Raw genomic sequence first — 13,114 nt, 5'->3', positions numbered from 1 at the left:
ACCAAACCAAAGGCTTTGCTAAATGGTTGTCTTCTCTATTCACTGTCTATATGTCTTTGATAGCTGTAACTTGGATTCAATAATCTATTGCTACCACTATCAAAACATTGTTGGGGATGCTTATGTGGAATTTCTCAAAGGTTTATGACTATCTTCTTTATTCCTAAAGACTGCATCTTTACTTTTGGAGAGCTCTCTGCCTTTTGAAGTTGACTTTTATGGATATTCTTACTATACCCCTAAGTTCTTACTGCTACTTTGAGTGTTGGGTGACTCCTTTGATTGTCATCATCAATGTACTGCTCCTTATAGACATATGCCCTAGATCATGACCTTTGTGGTTTGCTGTAGCTCTATCTCGGTGATGACCTAGGACCTTATGCTCATTGTTTGTATCTCTCCTTTTGAATTTCATGAGTCTGTCACATATGGGTTGTTCATAAAAAAATTTATGGTTTTATCTATCATCATTGTTTTAAGGCCTGTAATTAATCTCTATAAGCTTGAAAGTGATTCAGAGCTGCTTTTTAGCAATATCACTAATATTTACTCTTTTGGCAGGGGTCTATCTTCTTGATGAATAAATTTGACCTTCCAATATCTCTGATCTTTTAAACAATGTTGATCTATAAATAGATTTTGTCCTTTATCTATTGTGCATGAATGATTCCCAAAGAGATGTGTTCAAATCTTAAACCTTTATGCTGCTATTTTTCTATGTTCAGACCACTAGGTTGCTATGTGACTATCTTCTTGTCATGGTTGCTTCACTCACTGTATTGTGATCAATGAAGGGTGTTGCTCATATATTGTATGCATACTGATCTTTGTATTACATACCTTGGTCTTTGAGTGCTCCTCAGTTTGTTTGTACTTTATTGAGGATTGTATTCACATCCCTTTTTGCCATATAAAGTGTTATAAATCACTATGTAGCATAAGCTCACTATATTTGATAGTGGTTGTGATCATCTATAAAAATGTCATTGGTGAGTATTTCTATCTTTCATGAAACCTTGGTCCCATTGAGCATCAATTTGTTATTTATATCAATGAACTCACCATTTCATTGCTATGAATGATAAATTCATGTTTGATTGAATCACTATGTCATGTAGGATATCACACTAAATATCTGCCAATAATAATAGCATAAATAATTACATGATGGGCTCAACCCTTGTAGGAGCCTATTTTACCCCACATGTTGTAGCTTATGATACCAATGTGAATGTAAAATTTCTCAATGATGGATATCAAACCTGTACTTGCACAATGAAAAAACATGTTAGATAAAAAAATGAATTTTGATTTGTTCTATTTTCCTCTTTGATTCATGTAATGATTACATAGCTGATATGATGCATTATGAAAGTAGACTGTGTATCTTTTGATGATGTTTAAGATTAGATTTGGAATCTCGAGCTTCTAAGACAATCTCTCTGATCTCCTTGCAGGTATTCCTAGATGGCGAAGCAAACTAACACTAGAAATGCAACACTCAATTGTGGGATTCGTCAACACTCAACTGTGGGATTCGTCAACACTCAACTATGGGATTTTTCATTATAGCTAATGACACATCCATTTTCTCTTATGCTTCATTTTTGTATGCATTGTTTTCTTTTATAATGCATTGTTTTATTTTATAATGCATTTCTTTAGTCATTTCCCATGGCTTGTGTGGGACATTGTACCTTTAATATTCATCATTAAAGAAAACAATTCTTTATGTTCCATTGTATATTCTTTGTTGCTTATGAATATTTGCAATGAATTAAGTGCTTTAGTTGATAGCAACTTATATTTTTATAAACTCTTAGCACATATTTCATGTTCTTTTCATGACACTTCTAGGATTGTGATCATTTGTTATGTGCATCTCAATGTTTCTGTAAACAAATAGCCTTTGTAATTGCTTTAATGAACTTAAGCTCTTTGTTTCTTAATAGTGATCACCATCTATTGTACACACTGTTCCATCTTTGCCTAATTGAGTTGAAGGTGAAAATAAGAAATAGGTACTTCATTCATGGGAAGTCTTGAAATGCACCTATACTGTTGTTCTTTTACTCGGAGATCCCTTCTTTTATAAATCTTAATTGATACATGATATCTTTATTACTTGAGAGTCCTTCTTATGTGGTTTGCATGAAATAAGGACTTATGACTATCCCTTGAATTTTTATTGAGTCTTCAAAAGGTGTAGGATTTTGATTTAATACAAAATATCTCAAGTTCAAAAGACTTCATTATTTGGAAATGGTTTTTTTATAGTTGGCAACTTCAAGATTTAATGTTCATCATGACCGCATCTATATTCTGATCTGCTACTGATATTACTATAACTGTGACAAAGTCTTACTACCTGTGATTGTCTTATTGAATCCAAAAAATAGGTCATTGAATTTTGTCTTCTTAATGCTCATACTATGCTTCAAACCCTTATCTTGGCCATCTTTGTGTACTATATCTTAAGCATTGTTTGTATTGATATATGGCATTGATTTCTCTAGGATAGGGCTTAAATTTGTATTTTTTACAGTGAATAGCTTTGTCACAAGTATAGTATTTTTCTACTTTAGTCCTTTTACTATCCCCTTTGATCATTTATATCTGCACATGCACAACTTTTGACTAGTGATGAAGGATAGACTTAGCTATAGGATGGTTTTTTTTTTACACCATGGACTGTCTTCCCTTTCTTTGACAATTGATTGTACTTGTGAGATATCTTATGATTGTAAATGTCATTGTTGTTCTTGGCATGAGTATTATGGCTAAGGACTGTGTATTAATATCTATAACAAGGTAACAATACCTTGTGTTGGCTATCTATATTCACTATCAATACTGTTCTTAGGCCTTTATAGACTAAGATTAAAAAAATCTTTCAAAGGCTTGATTTCCTTTTTTAATGCTCCTAGAACTGTAACACTATGTCTTCAATCACTGAGAAAGACAATATGACTATCTCAGAGCTTCAATATTACTATCTTTATTTGGAATTGTTGACAATTCTGAGTCATAATGACTTTCTAATCATGGTTCATACTCATACCTTTTTTTCTCTTCTTTCCACTAGATCTATGCCTTTTATATCCATGACTTCTAACCATGACAGGGTATGCAATCTCTTCTCTCAAGGCCATCCTAATCATACTTATACTCTATACATAATAGTTATAGGTTTGTGAGCTTTAGATGCTTGGGTTGTGAATTATTGTTAGCCTTTATGTTGTTTGATAGAAGACTTTTCTCTTTAAACTTGATGCTACCTTCATCTTGTTGAAGTTGTGATCTTTTTCTTCGCATTGTATTTGCTGAATGAACTTGAAGTTTTCTATAATGCTTGATCTATACTTTGTGGAGTTAATGACCTCTAATGCAATTATCAACCATTGTCATCTAGAAAGATCTCTATGACTGCTCTAAGTGTTTTGAATATGACTAATGATTGCTTATTGTACACACACACACATGTATATATGTACATATACATACATACATATATATGTATATATGTACATATACATGCATACATACATACATACATACATGCATGCATGCATGCATACATACATACATTCATGCATATATATATATAGATGTACATATGCATACATACATATACATATATAGGTATATATGCACATATGAATACATACATACATACAGACATACATACATACATACATACATACATACGTACGTACGTACATATGTACATACATACATACATACATACATACATCCATACATACATACATACACACATACATACATTCCATATGACATCTTTCATATAAGGAATCACTACTTCCACTATACCATACCTTTAAGATGGGACGGTTCTTGTTAGGTTTGATAATGGTAGTGCTACAATTCCTTGAGATAGTTTCATTTATAACTTGATAGACTTTGGCAAAGTAGGGAGTCTAGGGACATGTTGGAAATGATTCATAGAAAATGTAACATTTAATTTTACTAAAGATTCATCCTTTATTTGCAATATTGAATCATGAACAACAAGTATTAATCTACTCCTACTTCCTATACTACAAATAATTGGTATTTGATGTTTTGAAATGTATGTCGAAGGTTTTGAAGAATAGGACATTATTGGTAATAATTCATATAAAACAATTAAAACATCAAGCAAGAAGTTGCAACAAATATATTATATAATGCAAAAAAATCTACTTAATGATCCTTCATAAACATTCATATACAACATAAATAAAATCACTACAAATACCATCTTGCATTTATTTGAGGTGTCCTATGAAATGTTTTGAATATATGTTATATTTGACTTCTCTTGTTTGTCAAAACATAGTATATTGTAGTATGATTTTTCTTGCACATATCTAAATACTTAGTATTATATAAGTGTGTGTGTGTGTGTGTGAAAAAGGAATGATAAACTATTGCAAAACCAACAAAGATCCAACCACATAAATGATAGTTCTGATACCTAATATAAGTACAGATCCAATACCCAACAAGATGAGAGGGGGGGGTGAATCATACAAACTTAATCATCCATAAAAACATCAAATTCAACCTCGGTAACACATATATCAGTTATATAACCAAAAACTGTCAAACATGCAAACTCAAAAGCATATGAACAATATAAACCTCATTACACCAGATTTAACGTGGAAACCCAAATAGGGAAAAACCACTGTGGGATTTCGGACCCACTAAGAAATATACTCTTCTAGAGTATGCTCAGTTAAAAGCAAATCCTGTTAAAGATTACAAACACATTACTAGATGTGACCCGGTTAAGGGATTTACCTCAGATCTATTAGGATCTTCACTTTGTTAGAAGTGACCTTGTCAAAGGATTTCAAACACTCAATCAGAATGTCACCTTGCTAGAGGATTTACATATAAGACTATTAAGTCCACTCAGTTAAGAGATTTCCTATCACTTTCACAAAATAACAGTAATGAAAATCTATCTGCAACTTCACATCTAAAATGCTAAAGCAGATTCCTATTTGTTCAATACAATCTAGACATAGAACTAATCTTGTCTATCTGCTGGGCATCAATACTCTGTTATTCTAACAGGTCTTCAAGCTTCTGTGCTTGGTAATCACTATGTAGCATCCTTGTGCATACACTTGCTCGCATACATTGTTTATCAATAGTTTCCTATTTATAAACAATTAGGTAACTGCTTAATCTCCTTGATCACATTTCCCATGATCAATCATAGCCATCAGATCTTCAATCTTGTCCACGTTCAATGTATCTTTCGATCTGAAAATGTTTTACCCTACCTTGGAACTTGTATTTTCACCTTGGAACTTGTGTTAGGGTAATGCGGTTCAATCTGAGTTGTAGATCTTCCTGCCAACTTTCCATTGCCTTAGATTCGTTAACAAACTTCTTCCATGGCTTACCAATCATTGATCCACTCTAGCTCATCAGCTTCTTTCATTAAATATCACATGTAAACATTTAATACATTCTATTATAGCTCGGTTACAACTCGATGAATACTAAACTTCACTTAGTAGACATTCTGCCTTCATTAACCGATAGTGATAACCTTAGGGTTTATCAACTAGGTTATTTGCCTAATAACATAGTATAGTATTAACCTTTACATTTTACAACATATGTATGATGTTAAAACAATCTAAAACATCAAGATATCATCATTGTTTGACTCAGTAGTAGTTGCCCATTGAATAACTTATCCCCTTATTCATCATATTCTTTCCTGTGTCTTTACTGACTTCTTTATAATCTTCATATCATACTTCTCAAGATATGGCAACATCATATTGAATTAGAAAATCAATTTCTTGGCATCAATGACAAAATAATAATATCAAGATAGTAAAACATCTTTAATCAGTTATGTCCATAATCATCAATAACCTTCTCAATATCCTTATTGAAATGTCCACAATCTTTCATTGTTTGTAATAATGTAATATTGCCAACAATCTCCCCCTTTGGCATTGATGGAAAAACCAATTGATTTGACCTTTAAAAGATTCAAATTGATGTGATTCTGAAATGCTTGAAATGCTCTCCCCCATACATTAGACTTCTCTTCTGTTTTCAGTCTTTATTTCAATCTGTAGTCTTTTCTCAATTCTCCCATATATTCTCTTAGTCTTCTCCCCCTTAGTAGGTCTTCTCCCTCTTGGTACGTCTTCTCCCCCTTTGACAACAATGCCAAAAAGAAAAGAACTAAAACATAATTTGTTTCTATAAGAAGTTATGTCCTGTTGTTGTGTATCAACTGAGTCTCGGTCAGAGCATTTATCTTCAATTCCTGTTCTCTATAACATTCTCTGTAAAATTAATTCCAATACACTTTTAGAAAACATTCTAAAGTGTATCACTCCAGCATCAACTCCCCAAAAGATATTCAATAGAGTCATCGAATTGATGCTTTCACCAAACTTGGTCAGTGAGTAGAAGATAGGGGTAGGACCCCTAACTTATTTCTGAGATATTCAAAAGTGTCCTTTGGTAGTGTCTTGGTGAAGATATCTACTATTTGCTCCTTTGTGCTAACATATTCCAATACGACTTTTTTCTCTTAAGCTTCTTCTCTAAGATAATGATATTTGATAGATATGTGCTTTGTCTTAGAGTGCATAACAGGATTCTTTGAAATATTAATGGCACTAGTATTGTCACAGAATATAGTTACTGGCTCAGTAACTTTCTCATTTATACCTTCCAATAGTTGTTTGATCCATGCAATGTTGGTACAATTCAGTGTTGCAGCAACATATTCAGCTTCCGTTGTTGACTAAGAAACACATCCTTGTTTCTTGCTAAGCCAACTCACTAGTCTTTCTCCTAAAAAGAAAGCTCCTCCACTTGTGCTTTTCCTGTCATCAATGTTGCATGCCCAATCAGCATCAGTATAAACTTTTAAATCAAAATCATTTCCTTTCTGATATACTAAGCCTACTCTTCAGTGCCTTTTAAGTATCTGAAAATTCTTTTGATTGCTGTCATGTGTGTTTCCTTAGGATCTGCAGAGAATCTTGCAACAATACCTACTACATGTGCTATATCTGGCCTACTATGAACAACATATTGTAGTTTTCCAATCATGGATCGGTAGAGTGTCTCATCAATAGATGTAGATTCATCATTATTTGATAGTTTACAATTGGTAGTCATAGGAGTACTTACTGGTTTTAAATCCTCCATTCCAAATTTCTTCAAGATTTCCTTTATGTACTTGGATTGAGTAATGAAAATCTCATTTTTCATTTGCAGTATCTGTAAACCTATAAAATACTTTATCTCACCAATTAATGACATCTCAAATTCTTTGCTCATTTCATTTCCAAAGTTCTTGCATAAAGAGTCATTTCCATAAAATATAATATTATCAACAAATATGGCTGAGATTAGTATTCCATTTTCATCATTCTTCATGTACATGTTATTGTTCTCACTTGTTCTTATAAAACCAATCTTAATCAAATAAGAGTGCAATCTCTCATACCATGCTCTGGGTGCTTGTTTCAGACCATATAAAGCTTTGTTCAATTTACATACCTGATCTTTATCATTGTCTTCAACAAATCCTTCAGGTTGTTCAATGAAAACTTCTTCTTCTAATATTCCATTCAGAAATGCAGATTTGACATCCATTTGATATACCTTGAAGTTCTTGAAAGCAACATATGCCAACAATGTTCTTACTCCTTCAAGTCTAGAAATAGGTGCAAAAGTCTCACCATAATCAATTCCTTCTTCTTGGGCATAACTTTTGCAAACTAATCTTGCTTTATTCTGAATGACCTCACCTTTTTCATTTAGCTTGTTTCTGAAGATCCACTTTGTACTGATTACATTTTTGTCCTTCAGTCTTGGGACCAGTGTCCATGTGTCATTCTTCTTGATTTGATCAATCTCTTCTATCATAGCATTTATCCAATCTTCACTGTTAAATGCCTCTTTCACTATTCTCAGTTCAAATTCAGATATCAAACATGTGTTCTATCTCAGTTTGTTCCTTGTCATCACTGGATCATCCTTATCTCCTATAATCTGACTTGGAGCATGATGTCATCTAACATACTTGGCTAATACAGGCTCGGTAGGCTCTGTATGATCTTCTTCATCACTCAATAACTGGATATTTTCTTCATTTTCTTCAATAGTTATCTCGGTAGGACTTCTCAGTTGCACATAGACAAATTCATCATAATCTTCTGGTTCTTTGGAATTTCCTTCATCGTTTCTTTTTGCAAATTCATCAATTTTCACATTTGCACTTTCTACTATTTTGTTAGATGATTTGATCAAACATTTAAATGCTTTGCTTCTAGAAGAATATCCTAGAAATGTTCCTTCTTCACTTTTTTGATCAAACTTGCCATTTCTATCATCTTTATGAACATTTCTATCATCTTTATGAACATAGCATCTACTTCCAAAGATCTTAAAATAACTTACATTAGGTTTCTTGCCATACCAGATTTCATAAGGTGTCTTCAAAGTACCTTTCCTCAATTGAACTCGATTCAAGGTGTAAACAAATGTGCTTATTGCTTCTCTCCAAAATGTTTGTGGAACCTTCTTCTCAATCATCAGTGTTCTAGCACAATCCACAATAGATCTATTTCTTCTTTCAGCTATTCCATTCTGCTATGGAGTTCTCGGTGTAGAGACTTGTCTTTTAATACCATGATCATTGCAAAATAGTTTGAACTCATCAGATGTGAACTCTCCTCCTTTATCTGATCTAAGACATTTCAGTTATCTTCCTGTTTCATTTTCAACTCTAGCCTTGTACCATTTAAACATTTGAAAGCTTCTAATTTTTCTTTTAAAAACATTACTGACATCATCCTTGAATAATCATCCACAAATAATATGAAATACTTATCACCATAATAACTTTGAACTTTCATAGGACCACAAAGATCAGTGTGCACAAGATCTAAAATTCCCTTAGAAGTGTAGGACTTACTTGTAAACCTTGATCTTGTCAACTTACCCATCTGGCATCCTCAGCACATAGCATTCTTAGGTTTTTCAAGACTCAATAGACCTCTTACTCAGTGCTTCTTACTTATTTTGATCAGATTATCAAAATTAACATGACAAAACCTTTTATGCCATAACCAAGTATCATCAATCTTTGCATGCAAACACTTATTGTGAGTTGAGTCAAGGTGAAATGTATTACCTTTTTTTTGTGTCCTGTAGTACCTAACTTTCCATTGTTGTCATGAACTTTGACAATTCCTTTCTGAAATTCTATTCGGTAACCTATGTTGTTTAGTTGTGCTACACTCAACAAATTGTATTTCAAACCTTCAACCCAATAAACATCATTGCATCTTGCATTATCAAGAAGTGTTATGGATCCTTTACCTCTTACCGGACATGGTGCATCATTACCAAATCTAACATAGCCTCTGTCATAATCTTCTAACATAACAAACTTGTGTTTATCTCCTGTCATATGATGTGAGCATCCACTATCTATAATCCAAGAATCATTAGTGTTTATGTGAGATATTAGGGCTTTTTCTTCATACCTTTCTTCATCTGATCCATCCTTGATAGCCACATAAACAACTTCCTCTGTATCTATCTCATCTAATTTATCATCGTTAGATTCCTCATCAGCTATTAAGCATGTCTTTCTATCTCTTCTTCTGAAGTCTCGGTGTCCTCTGTAATGGTTATCTTTCTGTCTGTCATCTCGGTAATCTCTCTTTTCAGTAAAATCTTTGTTAGGATAGTTATAAGCCATATGTCCAATCTTATCACAATTGAAACATTTCAAAGGTAGTTTCCCTTTATACTTACCTTTGCCTCTCGATAACCTTTTGGCCAATAGTGCTTCAAACTCTTCTTGCTTTCTAATTTCTTCATACAGTTTGTGTACCTCCTCCATGTTCTTCTGAAATCTTTCACTTGCTCCACTGTGATCTCCTTCAGAGTACTTATACTTTCTTTCATTGTAATCATTAGATTTATTCATATGAAAAGAACTAAATGCATATTCAACTTTATTTACCGATGACCCACTATTCTCAAAATTACTTAACTCAAATACATGTAGCTTACCAATAGTAGCATCCAAGGAAACTGGCATATTAGGTACAAACCTCAATTCATTGATTGCAGAGACTCGGATTGCATAGGCAGGTAGAAGGGTTCTTAACAATCTACTTGTTACATCCTTTTCTTCAATAGTTCCTCCTGCTCCTTTGATTTGATTTACAATCTCCTTTAGTCTTTTACTCTACTGGGTTATGTTCTCACCTTCATTCATCCTCATAGATTCAAGTTGTCCTCGTAGACTATCTAATTTTTCTCTTTGAACATGTTCATCTCCTCCATATACAGATATGAGTTAGTCCACATTGCCTTTGCATCATTGCAGCCTTCTAGATCATTGAACTCTAAATCGGTCAATGCAGATGTTATTTCAATCATTGCTTGAATCTGTTCTTGCTTCACCTTTATCTCTTCCATAGTCAATGGATAGGTGCTCGGTGCAACAAAATCATTCTCCAGATAGTATATAGCATATTCTCCAACTCCTGATAGATGTAGATTCATCCTTTTCTGCCATGTAGAGAAACTTGACTTATTCAGCTTAGGTGCATCCCTCTTATACATCTTTGGATCTTTAACTCAAGTGCCTTTAAACTTTCCTTTCAGAGTCCAAAGCTTTGATACCAATTGATAGTTCTGATACTTAATATAAGTATAGATCCAATACCCAACAAGATGAGAGGGGGGGGGGTGAATCATACAAACTTAATTATCCATAAAAACATCAGATTCAACCTCGGTAACACATATATCAGTTATATAACCAAAAAATATCAAACATGCAAACTCAAAAGCATATGAACAATATAAACCTCATTACACCAAATTTAATTTGGAAACCCAAATAGGGAAAAACCACTGTGGGATTTTGGACCCACTAAGAAATATACTCTTCTAGAGTATGCTTGGTTAAAAGCAAATCCTGTTAAAGATTACAAACACATTGCTAGATGTGACCCGGTTAAGGGATTTCCCTCAGATCTGTTAGGATCTTCACATTGTTAGAAGTGACCTTGTCAAAGGATTTCAAACACTCAATCAGAATGTCACCTTGCTAGAGGATTTACATATAAGACTGTTAAGTCCACTCAGTTAAGAGATTTCCTATCACTTTCACAAAATAACAGTAATGAAAATCTATCTACAACTTAACATCTAAAATGCTAAAGCAGATTCCTATTTGTTCAATACAATCTAGACATAGAACTAATCTTGTCTATCTATTGGGCATCAATACTCTATTATTCTAATAGGTCTTCAAGTTTCTATGCTCGGTAATCACTATGTAGCATCCCTATGCATACACTTGCCCGCATACATTGTTTATCAATAGTTTCCTATTTATAAACAATTAGGTAACCACTTAATCTCCTTGATCACATTTCCCATGATCAATCATAGCCATCAGATCTTCAATCTTGTCCAGGTTCAATGTATCTTTCGATCTGAAAATGTTTTACCCTACCTTGGAACTTGTATTTTCACCTTGGAACTTGTGTTAGGGTAATACGGTTCAATCTGAGCTGTAGATCTTCCTGCCGACTTTCCATTGCCTTAGATTCGTTAACAAACTTCTTCCACGGCTTACCAATCATTGATCCACTTCATCTCATTAGCTTCTTTCATTAAATATCACATGTAAAAATTTAATGCATTCTGTTATAGCTCGGTTACAACTTGGTGAATACTAAACTTCACTCGATAGACATTCTGCCTTCATTGACCGGTAGTGATAACCTTAGGGTTTACTGACTAGGTTCCTTAGGGTTTACCGACTAGGTTCTTTGCCTGATAACATAGTATAGTATTAACCTTTACATTTTACAACATATGTATGATGTTAAAACAATCTAAAACATCAAGATCTCATCATTGTCTGACTCAGTAGTAGTTTCCCATTGAATAACTTATCCCCTTATTCATCATATTATTTCTTGTGTCTTTACCAACTACTTTATAATCTTCATATCATACTTCTCAAGATATGGCAACATCATATTGAATTAGAAAATCAATTTCTTGACATCAATGACAAAATAATAATATCAAGATAGTAAATCATCTTTAATCAGTTATGTCCATAATCATCAACAACCTTCTCAATATCCTTATTGAAATGTCCACAATCTTTCATTGTCTATAATAATGTAATATTTCCAACAATAAAAACCCTAGTTCTATAATTAAGATCAACCATACACCAATGAAGAACCTAAAACATGCAAAATATCAAAAACATGAAATATTATACCATTCACATGCTTAGTAGGGTTTAATCTCCATTTTTTCCTATCTCAATTGATCTTGCTTGATATGGTTTCTCTCAAATTTTGTATTGTCCACAAGAGCTCAACAAAGAATAGATTGTGGTTGTAGTGCCCTTCCATAGTGCACTCTTTTATGATACTCTCGATGGATACTTATGGCATTATTTATATTTATGGTGCTTTTAGTTTGATGCTAGACATTGCTTCTTCATAGTTGATACATTATGGTTTTATGTGGATGCTAATACATTCAAGACTATTATGATGATGGGACATATGTTTGGTTATCTATGTGCACTCATTATATGTGTGTTGTGGTTTATATCTACTCATTATGATGTTGTGCTATGTGCTAACTCTACTTCATGCTTATATTGGATACGATGAGGCTATCAATGATGTTATTTTGTCATTATTATATCATTATTGTGGTCTTGAAAGGGAAAATGTTATACCACTCACTTATGACCAAGGTGTGATGTCACAATTCTCTTTCACCTGTTTAATTGTTTTATGATATATGCAAATGTACATATTGTTGTATAGACATTTGGTATTTTGCAAGACATAGGTACTAGACATTGACTCCACCTGGTTTCACAGGTCAAGTGTGCATCTAGTCCCAATGGCAAGTTGGTCGAAGATGGCATAAGGTCTCTTCACACTCTAGGATTTGTTGGTCTTGTCAGTCCTAGTCTTTTGGCTAGAGTTTCTTTTCTAGGTGATACATGGTATTTTATTTAATTTCGTGTTTGATTGATTATATG

This window comes from Cryptomeria japonica, chromosome 6, assembly GCF_030272615.1.
Source record: "Cryptomeria japonica chromosome 6, Sugi_1.0, whole genome shotgun sequence".
Taxonomy (NCBI): domain Eukaryota; kingdom Viridiplantae; phylum Streptophyta; class Pinopsida; order Cupressales; family Cupressaceae; genus Cryptomeria; species Cryptomeria japonica.
This window is presented reverse-complemented; position numbering follows the sequence as displayed.